The 11685-nt window shown below is 38.5% G+C and overlaps 1 pseudogene; it reads right to left on the bottom strand.

Annotated features, from left to right (window-relative positions):
• Positions 1-5132: 5132 nt before the first annotated feature.
• Positions 5133-11685, bottom strand: part of LOC102867847 — a 24569-nt pseudogene continuing 18016 nt past the window's right edge.

The following is an 11685-nucleotide window of genomic DNA, read 5'->3' as shown; positions in this document are numbered from 1 at the left end:
TGAATTTATATATTAACAAAACTTTCTACTTGAAAATAAGTAAATAAGAAAATTGGTTTGGAAAATATAACTTTTTTTGAATCATCACTCTCCTGTCCATTTGTCTTAATGTGATGGCTGGTGTTGCTGTAATGCTGGAAGCTTTGCCACCAGTATTTCAAATACCAGCAGGGTCACTCAGTGAGTTCAGATGTCAGTACAGCTTCCGGACTAAGACAGATTAGAATCAACATCTTTTGAAATAATGACCCTTGAAAGCCCATCAATGGCAGCAGATACTTATGTCATGCAGTGCGAGAAAAAAAAGACTATGAATTTAGGTTGGAAGACTCTGAAAGGATTTCAAAATGCAACTGTAGAAGAACTGCTCCCTCAAGGTAGAATTTGCTTTAAATACATGGATGATGAAAAAGTTTCAGCTCATAAATGACCTAAAATGGCATGTCTCAAAATTAAGAGAAACATCTTAAAATGTCCATTCGTAATGGGACATACAATGTATGACTCTATAAAGATTGGAAGCTGTAAAAAAAATGCATAAAAGCTGATATCCTAGGATTAATGAGCTAAATGTACTGATGTTGACCATTTTGAATTGGACAAGCAAATAGTGTACTAGAAAATGTATGGAGACAGGACACACCTGGGACAACCCTTTTCCTGATTTTCAACTATGTAATATTTCCTTGCTTTGTTCTGAGGACTGCTTCATGGTCCAATTATAGGTTTCACATGAACAATCATATGTTCTGGGATTCCCATTCTCCTCAAGGTTAGCCACAATTTATTGTGATCCACAAAGTCAAAGGCCTTTGCACAGTCAATGAATCACAGACATTTTCAGGAACTCTCTTCTAAGATCCAGCTGACATTAGTGATAATGTCTCTAGTGTCATGAGCTCTTCTAAACCCAGTTTGTACATCTGACAGTTCTCTGTTGATATACTGTTCCAGTTGTTTTTGGATAATCTTCAGCAGGATTTTACTTGTGTTTAATATTAGTGATATTGTTTGATAATTTCTGAATGCTGGAAAATAAATAAGGATGACTGAAAAAGAACTATGTCTTTGAATTGTGGTGTTAATGAAGACTATTGGATATCCTATGGACTATCAAAACAAACATGTTTAGGATGAAGAGCAACCAGAGTGCTCCTTAGAAATAAGGATAGTGACACTTCATCTCACATGCTTGAAGCATGTTTTCAGCAGAAACTAGTCCTTGAAAAAAGACAGTTTTCTGGGAAAAGTAAAGAGTCTGAGAATAAGGGACAGCTTCTATGAGATGAGCTGACAAAGTGACTACAGCACTGGGCTTTAGAATGATGGAGATCATCATGATGGCACAGAATACATAAAGATTCACATTTGTTGTTCACAAGGTTGTTATGAGTCATAATTTGATGGAGGATACCTAACAACAACTATTTATCTTCAGACTATTTGCTTATTCAGGAAATGTCAGTGTGCATTCAGTTTTGTGGTCAAATGTGATGTAAGGGTTTATTGTTCAAAATGACTTTCCTAACTGTTGACTTTGACTTTGCCATGTGGATGAGTGGAAATAAGTAAATAGGGTGTGTTAACCTATTCAAAGAGGATAATCTATTATTGCCACTAAATTGAGAAGATCCAGCACAGAATTTGAGGATCTTACCACCAGCAAAGGAGTATCAAGCATGCAGTGTGCACCCTTTCAGGCCAGAGATTCTTACACCTACAATAGTAGCAGCAATAGCCCAAACAGAGGATGAGAGAACTGACATGATAACGAACTGATTTTCATATCGCTATCCTCCAGGGAACTATAACTAAGATCCTATGCCCAAGATTGCTGGAGGACTGAGAGGGATGAGCCATAACCGACAAGACTGGCCTAAAGCCATGAGATTGAAGCCTGAGATGCCTGTGAGCACAAGTCAGTGACTTTCCTTATTGAGAGATTGTATTCTGTTATTAACCTGAATTAAATAGCAAGTACTTAAAAAGGCCTTGGCCTGAATCAGGTGTACCTTACTCATCACACTAACATCACTGTTGTTTGTTGTTGTTATGTGCCATCAAGTCGCTTGCGACTCATAGCGATCATATGTACAAGAGCCCTAAACTCTCTTCTGTCCTGTGCCAATCCCACTGTCTTTGACACTCCCATCCTGGTTACCCCAGTCACTGAATCAATCCACCTCAAAGAGGCTTTCCCCTCCTGCGCTGTCCCTCCACCCTCCCAAGCATGACGTCCCTCTCCAAGAAGTGGTCTCTCCTTACAACATGTCCAAAGTATGTTAGACAGAGCCTCAGAAACCTTGCCTCCAAGGAGCAACTTTGTTTAACCCTTTCCAGGATAAATCTATTTGTTTTCCTAGCAGTCCATGGTACTCTCAATACTCTTCTCCAGCACCACAGCTCAAAGACATCAATTCTCCTTCTATCCTCCTTGGTCATTGTCCAACTCTTTGATGCATAACAAGTGATTGCGAAGACCATAGCCTGTATCAGATACACCTTAGTCTCCAGAGAGACACCATTGCTCTTCAGTACTTTGGAGAGGACCCTAACAGCAGACTTTCCCATGACAATGCGCCTTTTCATTTCCTGGCTGCTGGTGCCAAGACTGTTGACTATGGAGCCAAGCAAACTAAAGCTATGAACAATCTCAATCTCCACCATCTATCCTGATGCTGCCAATTGGCCTAGTGGTGAGAATTTTTGTCTTCTTGACATTGAGCCTCAATCCATTTTGGAGGCTGCAGTCCTTAACCCTCTGGAGCAAGCGCTTCAGGTCCTCCTCAGTCTCAGCAAGAAGGGTTGTGCCATCTGCATAATGCAGATTGTTGATAAATCGTCCACCAATCTTGACCTCACATTTCTCCTTATAGATCCCAGCCTCCCGGATAATCTGTTCTGCATACAGGTTGAAAAGGTATGGTGACAGGACACATCCCTGGTGTACGCCCTTCTCAATTTTGAACCATGCAGTGTTTCCTTGCGCTGTTCTGACAACTGCCTCCTGGTCCAAGTATAGGTTTTGCATTAGAACGATCAAGTGTTCTGGGATTCCCATTCTTCTCAGAGTCAGCCATAGTTTATTATGATCCACACAGTCAAATGCCTTTGCATAGTTAGTGAAACACACATATACATTCCTCTGATATTCCCTGCTTTCAGCTAATATCCATCTAACATTAACTACAATGTCCCTAGTACTATGATCCTTTCTAAACCATAATTTGGAGAGGTCTCTGACTGCACATTTCCCCAGTGCATTACATCTTCTGATTTCCTGGTTGCTGGAATCAAGTTTATTGATCTTCATCTTGCATATTTTAGTCATGTTGCTAAAAGAAGCTATTTTTTGGAGAGGGGCATCATGCTTGAGACAATGGAAGGATGGTGGAACAGAAGAAGACTCTTGAATAGATTGATTGACACAATTACTGTAGCAATTGTATGTTAGAGTTTGTGAGGACAGCACAGGATAGGACAGGGTTCAGATATGTTCTTAGAATCACTATGAGTCATACTCAACTGGACAACACTTAACAACAATAATAACCTGAATTACAGTATTTTTAGTTCCCTAATATGGTTTTGTGTGATTTTGGGGCTATTACGATGGATTTTGGACCTAGTAAAGCAGTAACTTGCTATGTATCGGAGAGCTGGACAATGACTAAGGATGACAGAGTAAGAATTGACATGTTTGATTTGTGGTGCTAGGGAAGAGTATTGAACATGGACCACCAAGAGAACAGGCAGGTCTGTATTTGAGAGAGTGAAACCAACTTTCTCCTTAGAGGAAAAGATTTTTAAATTTTTTCTCATATATTTTAGGCATGTATCAAGGAGGGATCAGTACTTGGGAGTGACATCAGACTTCGAATAATGGAAGAACAGGCAAGAGAGGAAGAGCCAGGATGAAATGGATTGACTCAGTGACTGGAGGAATGGGATTAGGTATGTCAGAGACTATGAGACTGGCTCAGGATAGGGCAGGGTTCATAGCATTCCTACAAGTAACAAACATTTCTCATTTTAGAATAACCAATTAATAACTAGTTGAAGGTGGGAATCACACATTTTTTTAAATCTACAGTAGCCAGTATTCATTTTTACAATATAGCTAGAAAAAACATAAGGGACAGCAATATCTGTAAAGTTAAATCATCCAACTATTATTGTTTTGTTTAACCATCAATGGGAGGATCATTACACAGTTTCCACATTACATATATGTATTTTTGTGGGGACACTATTACTTTCATGACAACATTCATAGATATACAAGCCAAAATTCATGAAATACATTGTGTTGGCTAAATCTGAAACCAAGGATCTCTATAAAGTGGTAGAGAGCAAAGATGTCACTTTAACGATGGAACATGTTGGAAAAAAAGACGAAAGACATTTGATTTAAAACATCATATTTATAAAGTTTGAATGTCATTAAAAATTAGAATGACTATCAATGACATGAGCATAGAAACTGTAACAAGGGGTCTAAACACTGTGGAGACTGTGAGAGTGGCACAGAATGAGGTATAGTTTCATTCTGTTTTGAAATTTCATTCTGCTGTGAGTTGGAGCTGACTTAATGGCACCTATTAACAACACTTTTATTCTCAAGTGTAAGATAAAACAAATAGTATTTATAAAGCATTTTGACAAGAATACTTGGCAAATATGTTGGCAAGCCCAGGACAGTTCTTAATTAGTATTTTTTTTAATTTTTTTTAAGATGTTAAGATGTAAGGAATTAATGGAGGTAGGGAAGACTGACACAGGCCCATCCGGGGAGTTTGGTTCCTCGAGGCAGGTCCAGTTACAGAAAAAAAAAAACAGGGAAATGAGGATGTATGCAGACAGCAAATTTGGTCTTGAACTTGGGAGATGGGAAAGTGATGCTCCTTGAGCCTCAGAAATGGGGTGCAGCAGGAAGAAATCCATGTCTGAGGGGGCCCCTGAGGACCCAGAAGGGGGAAGGGAAGAAGCTTCCCACCTCTCAGTGCTGAGGAAAAGGCTCTTCACTCAGTCTCCTGCCTGCATCCCATCCATGAAGTAGATGGGAGTGGTTCCTCAACCCCTGGCCCTTGTAGCAGCTCCTGGTTGTGTCTGGAAAAAGTTTTTGCTAACTCCTAAGTGCTGATCATGATGGCACGGGAGGAGGCTACCTTGAAGATCCTTTGGAGGAAGCCCACCTGGGCTCAGATTCTCTGCAGCAACAGCCAGTCAGAGTCCACACTAGCTGGCCCTTCACCTCTCATGGCTTCCATCGCTCCTAGCTGGACCTGGCACTGAGTCTTCACCACATTGAAAGGCAGAGTCATGATGGCTGCCATCGTCCCTGAGTTGCCGCCAGCCATGAAGCTGATGCCTACAGATGTCTGGCCCTTTGACCTGGACGCACTTAGCCAGCTCTTCGCCAACTCGTAGTTGAACGAATAAAGAGCTGTAAAGGGCACATCCCGAAGGGCAGTGGGCCTCCAGCTCAGCCACAGAGCGCGCCAGCCTCCCTGAGCCACTGCAGCCTGAACAGAGGTGCCCAGCTCCCAGTACCACACATGCTGAGCCTGCAGGTTCGTCCATGCCAGCTGAAGGGATCTGATCACAGTCACTCTGCCCAATTGGGCCAGAGTGCTAGCCACCATGGGTGCATAGAGGTCGGAGATCAAGTTTTGCTCACACAGGAAGGTCTTGAGGTGGTTATAGGCGGTGAAGTAAACTTCAGGATACCACTCGCTTCACTGACTCCGTTAGTATTGTTTAAAATTATACTTAAGAATTGAACATTTACTTTCTAGCTTCATTGTTCATTGGATTAATGCTAGTGCCTGAAAGGAGTATACAGAAGGTATGCTCATTCTGACTCAGATGTTATACTTTCAAGATATATTTATTCAATAGTATATTTACAAGAAAACTGTTGCGATAAGGAGTTTCAATTACGAAAGGGGGTGTCCTAGGATATAGATGTTAATGAAGGTTATGTAGTGGTAGAGGCCTAAACAATCTTGCAAATATGCATCCTTCTGAACTTCTTTGAATTTTATTTCTGATCAGCTTTCACACACACTAGAGTTCATATCAGTTTCATTTAGTGCTATGTCAGTTGCTTTCTGCTGCAGCACTCCTTTCTTCTTATGCCCTGTGGCATATGTGAGTCTTTGCTTTGGAGAAGTCACTCACTACCATTCCTGAGGCTGTAAATCACATGGAAGGAGAGTGTCCATCTTTTTCCCTGGTGAATTTGAACCCCTAGAGGGGAAAGACCTTTGTGTTAACAGTGAAACACTTTACCAATTATGCTATCAGAGATCCCTTCTAGGACAACTAGTGCTCCTTTTCTGTTGATTCTCAGATAATTGGATAATTTATCCCTGTAATTTATGAAAGAGGAGGTTCCTGATATTCTTACTCATAGAAGATAGAAGCTATGTATTACCTGTTTCTGTCTTAGTGCCAAAAAGGGATGCTTAACATCTAATTCAATGGTATTCAAATTAACCTCAAATCAGATCAAGAAAAACCATGAATTGCTGCCATAGTATATGGGAAGAGATATGAAAACATGAACATAATGTAAAAATGGAATACTTTGGGGAGTTATATATGAAATAAAAAAAATCCAAGCTTGATGATTAAATGGCAAATGGTCTAAAACATACTGAAGAATAATTCCCAGGTTACTAATTAGATTGAATAGTTGATTGATGTTGGCACTAATTGGAACTGAAACTGTCAGAGGAGGGAAAGTACGTAGTCCTGTTCTGAAAAAATTGTGTCTACATATACATGTCCATATGAATATATAGTGAATTTCATAAATTCAAAATCTCAGAGAAACAGACTGAAAATACCAATTTGTAATTCATTAGCATACAGGCAGTTAAAATTATTAGAATATATGAGGTAATTCAGTAAGAGTACTTGGAGATGAACATAAAATGAAGTATTGAATTGGGCAAACAAAAATATTTACATGTCATAGAAAGAGAGCAAAGTCACCTAATGTATTTTTAGACTTGTCTTATGTGACAGTATCATTTTTTATAGATCTAATTTATCTCCAATAATTTATATCTATGTTATCATTGTCATGTACTGTTGAATCAGAATTCATTCATAGTTGTTCCCCATCATATTTTCAAAGACACAAGAGATGGTGCATCTTTCTACTTTGGAGTAACTAGTACCTTTGGATTGCCAGTGCAACTCCTTACCCACCAAGTCACCAACATTTCCTCCTGTGTTCCATCGGGTCTCTGTGAATTGAAATTGATTCAGTGATACCTAACAATAACCATTTAAAGACTTCCCCCCCAAGGGTTTGTTGTTGTTATGTGCTGTCGAATTACCTACGACCCAAACCCTGCTCTATCCTGTGCCAATCTTATGGTCTCTGGCATACCTACTCCGTTCCCCCAGTCATTGAATTGATTGACCCACCTTATTGAAGGTCTTCCTTTCCTGTGCTGTCTCCCTGCACCCTCCCAAGCATAACGTTCCTCTCCAAGGACTGTTCCCACCTTGCAACATGTTCAAAGTATGTCAGATGAAGCTTCAAATCCTTGCCTCCAAGGAGCAGCCTTATCAAACAGTTTCTGGTGTTTTGGGGTATTTTTTTCAGGGATGTTGTTTTTTAAACTCACAGATGTGTAGTTTATTAAAGAAACAAGTTGGAGATTGGGAAAAGCAAAGGATTTTACATGGTGAAATCTAGGTTTAGTCCAGCAAATTCCTCAATTAGTTCAGATATCTTCTCAGCCAACAAGTGAAAGTTCAGGTCCAGTCTAGACGCACAAATGCAAGATGCTTCCTGTTTCCTTAGTCATCCAGCAAGCTTTGTCTCATAATAGTCATAACACAGCTCTTCCTTCAATTGTGCTGCAAGCAAAAACTTTCATTTTGGCTCTGCTTTCCAGGCTGCATCAGGCTATGCCTGGCCACTATCTCCCCACATAAAGCTTTTATAGTCTAAACCACCTTCCTTCTGTTCCCATGCCTTGCCTTATCAACTACCAGCTTATTCTTTCTTCTTCTCTTTCTCTCACTTTCTCTGTCTTCATCTCTCTGTGACTTTCTGTCTTTAACTGTGTGTGTATGTTTATATTCAATAAGATAGATAGATGATAGGTAGGTAGATAGATAGATAGATAGGTAGAGTTAGAGATAGATATGGATGTATCTGTTGGTTGCCTAGTTGTAACAACTTGCACTACAGTCTTACAGTACCAAAGATGCATGGTTTGAATTCTTCATCTGCTGCTCTTGGAGAAATATGGGCAGTCTCTTATTATGTGATTCATTGCTTCTGAAAACCCACTGAGGGGTTGGTTCTGACTTGATGGCACACAACAACAAATGTCTCTGTGTTTGTATACAAACACATATATATTCATACATATACATACACATATATAGATTAGAAGAAAAATTTAAGCCTCAAGTTGCAATTCTGAAAGGATCTATAGGCAATACGTTGAATGATGCAGTAAACATCAAAAGAAAATGGAAGGAATACAGAGACACTATACCAAAAATAATTGGTTCCCACTAAGCCATTTTAGGACGTAGCAAGAACTAAGACTAAGAACAAATTATAATGAAGGAAGAGGAGTATATTGTACTGGACACATCTGTATAAAATAAAGCCCCAGGAATTGCTGGAACAACAATTGAGCCATTTCAATAAATAGGTAAAGACTCCAGGATCATTCACTAATCTATACAAATACATTTAGAAAACAGCAACCTGGCAAATTGACTAAAGAAAATCCATATTTGTTTGCATTCCAAGAAGAGGTCAAATAACAGAATGTGGAAATTATTGAACGATGTCATTAATATTATATGCAACTAAAATCTTGCTAGAGATTAGTCAAAGGTAACTGGAACAGAAAGTAGACAGGGAACTACTTGAAATTCAAGCTGACTTCAGAAGAGGTCATGGAATGAGGAACAGCATTATTGTTATCAAATGGATGTTGGCAGAAAGCAAAGAATACCTGAAAGATGTTTACTTGTGTTTTATTGACTATGTAAAGACGTTTGACTGTGTGAACCACAGAGAATTATGACTATTGAGAAGAATTAAATCTTCTAACACTTAATTATGCTCATGATAAATCTACATAAGCTAAGAAGTAGTTGTCTAAACAGAACAAAGGAACACTGCATGATTTAAAATCAGGAAAGGTGTGTGTCAAGATTGTATCCTTTCGCCATATGTATTAAATTTGTATGGTGAGAAAATAATTTGAGAAGCTGGACTATTTGCAGACCAATTTGGCATTTAGATTGGAAGAAGATTCATTAAACACCTGCATGTTCTGCAGATGACATATATTTGCCCAATCCTGTGGCATTCTCATAGTCTTGATCATATTGAAGTGCATTGCAACAGTCCTTGTGTCATCCAATCTCATTGAAGATCTTTCTTTCCATGATCCTCCACCTTTCTAAGCATGATATCTTTTCCTAAGAACAAGTCCTTCCTGTCCAAAGAATTGGAATGAAGTTTTACTATTCTTGTCTCAAAGAAGCACCCAGTTTACACTCTGGTATATTTGGTACTAACCAAGTATGACAGAAGAAGAATTGATGCCTTTGACTTATGGTGCTGAATATGAGGATTGAACATATCATGGACTGCTAAGAGGTCTACCTGGGAGAGGATGAAACCAAGCTTCTCCTTGAAGGCAGAGACTTTGAGACTCTGTCTCACATACTCACATATTCACACACATTCACATGTAGCCAAGAGGGACTAGTCTTTGGAGAAGGACATTATACTTGGGATGGTTGCAGACAAAACAAGACTCCAGATGAAATGGATTGACACAATAACTGGGGTAATGAGTGTAGGTGTGTCAAAGACAGTGAGATTCACTCAGGAGAGAGCAGAGTTCAGATCTATTGTACAAAGGGTTACTGTGAGTCATAGTCAACCTGACTGAATATAACAACAGCAACACATGGCTAACTCTACAATTTAAAGCTGTTAATTCTTCCTTGGACTTCCACGCTCATTTTCTGATTCTCAAAAGCAAGAAAAGGCCCTAGTTTGGTGCAGATGCACTTTAATCTTTAAACTGATGTCTTTGTTCTGTATCACCTTAAGAAATTCATTTACAGCAGTTTTGTCCAATGCAACATATTTATTTGTTTCTTAACTGCTGCTATGGTGAATACTGACTATGGTTCCAAGCACAAGGAAATTGTTGGAAATTTCCAGTGGTGAGAATCTTTTGTTTTCTTGGTGTTGAGGTAATTCCTATGGAAGGCTTCTTCACTTTTTTAGTATGTGCATTAAGTGTTTTGCCCCCTTGCTTCAAGCTAAATTAGGTCATTTGCACAATGTAGACAGGTGTTGATGATTCTTCCTCCAAACTTGATGTCATATTCTTCTTCATATAGTTCAGCTTCTCTGATTATTTACTTAGTATACAGATTGAATTCATATGGTGAAAGGTGTATAACTTTCCTTACTTTAAACTACGCAGTATTTACTTGTGATGTTTGACCACTGCTTATTGGTTTATATATAGATATTGCAAGAGAACATTTAAGTGTTTTGGAATCTCAATCTTCTCACTGTTATCCATAATTTATTATGATTGTCTTTGTACAACAAAACACAGGCAATCTTCTATCGATAAAGATATATAGGTTTAGAAAATTGAATTTTCCCCCTTTAATTCTGTTAAAGTTTTCTTTGTAAATGTTCAGTCACTGGCGTTGGGTACATCAATATTTATAATTGGTATGTCTTCTTGCTAAAATGTTATTTTATCATTATGATACCCTTTTTGTGTTTTATAGCAAATTCTGGCATAATTTTTTTTCTAGACATTATTATTCTCACTACTTTTTTTTGGTTATCACTTGCTTGGCATGCTTTTTCTCTACTTTTTAAATTTTTTTTAACCAAGTTCTGACTTCATAGCTGAAGTCTGTCCCTTGAAGAAAACATATAATTGGTTGGAGTCCCCCATATTCTGCTAATTTCTGTATTTTGACTGTATATTTATTGACAGGGCAGAACTTCAAAAGCATTTTGTTTTGTATACTAAGTGTATGTATGTACTGTTAATGTTTCTACTATTATTTTAGCTTTCCATGCTTCATTGTTTTTGTAGTATTGTTTTGATAAAGTCTTTTTATTTTCCTTCTCCATTTTGGTAAGGGAGCTTGGGTGACTTAGTGATAAGTACTGTAAACCTAAAGTAGTAAAATGCCACACTGTTTGAATCTACTAGCTGTTCCGCCAGGGAAAGAAGGGCAATTTTCTCCCCTGTGACTCACTACTTCTGAAAACGTTGGATGGTCAGCTGTAATAAATTCAGCTTGATGGCTCATAATAACAGCCATATTTTGATGTGTATATATCTGAAATTTTTTGCCTGACTACTGTGAAATTTCATTTAGTATCCTACATTACACTATCTTTGTTGCTGTTGTTGTTGTTGTTGTTGTTGTTGTTGTTATGTGCCGTCGAGTCCCTTGCGACTCGTGACCATTTTTTTTAAATTATTAAATTTTATTAGTTTTAATGAACATTTACAGGGATTTTGGGTTTTCATTCCTTCACTGCTGCACCATTCTCTCTACCCTCCTCCCCAGTTTGTTCTTCTTCCATCATCATCCAGTTTGTCATTATTGAAAGTAAGGTTGGAATCAAAATTGGGA

This window comes from Elephantulus edwardii, unplaced genomic scaffold (genome assembly GCF_000299155.1).
Source record: "Elephantulus edwardii isolate Elephantulus edwardi_28Jun2011 unplaced genomic scaffold, EleEdw1.0 scaffold00500, whole genome shotgun sequence".
Lineage (NCBI taxonomy): Eukaryota > Metazoa > Chordata > Mammalia > Macroscelidea > Macroscelididae > Elephantulus > Elephantulus edwardii.
Note: the sequence above shows the minus strand (reverse complement) of the source record. Positions and strands in the feature narration are given on the sequence as shown.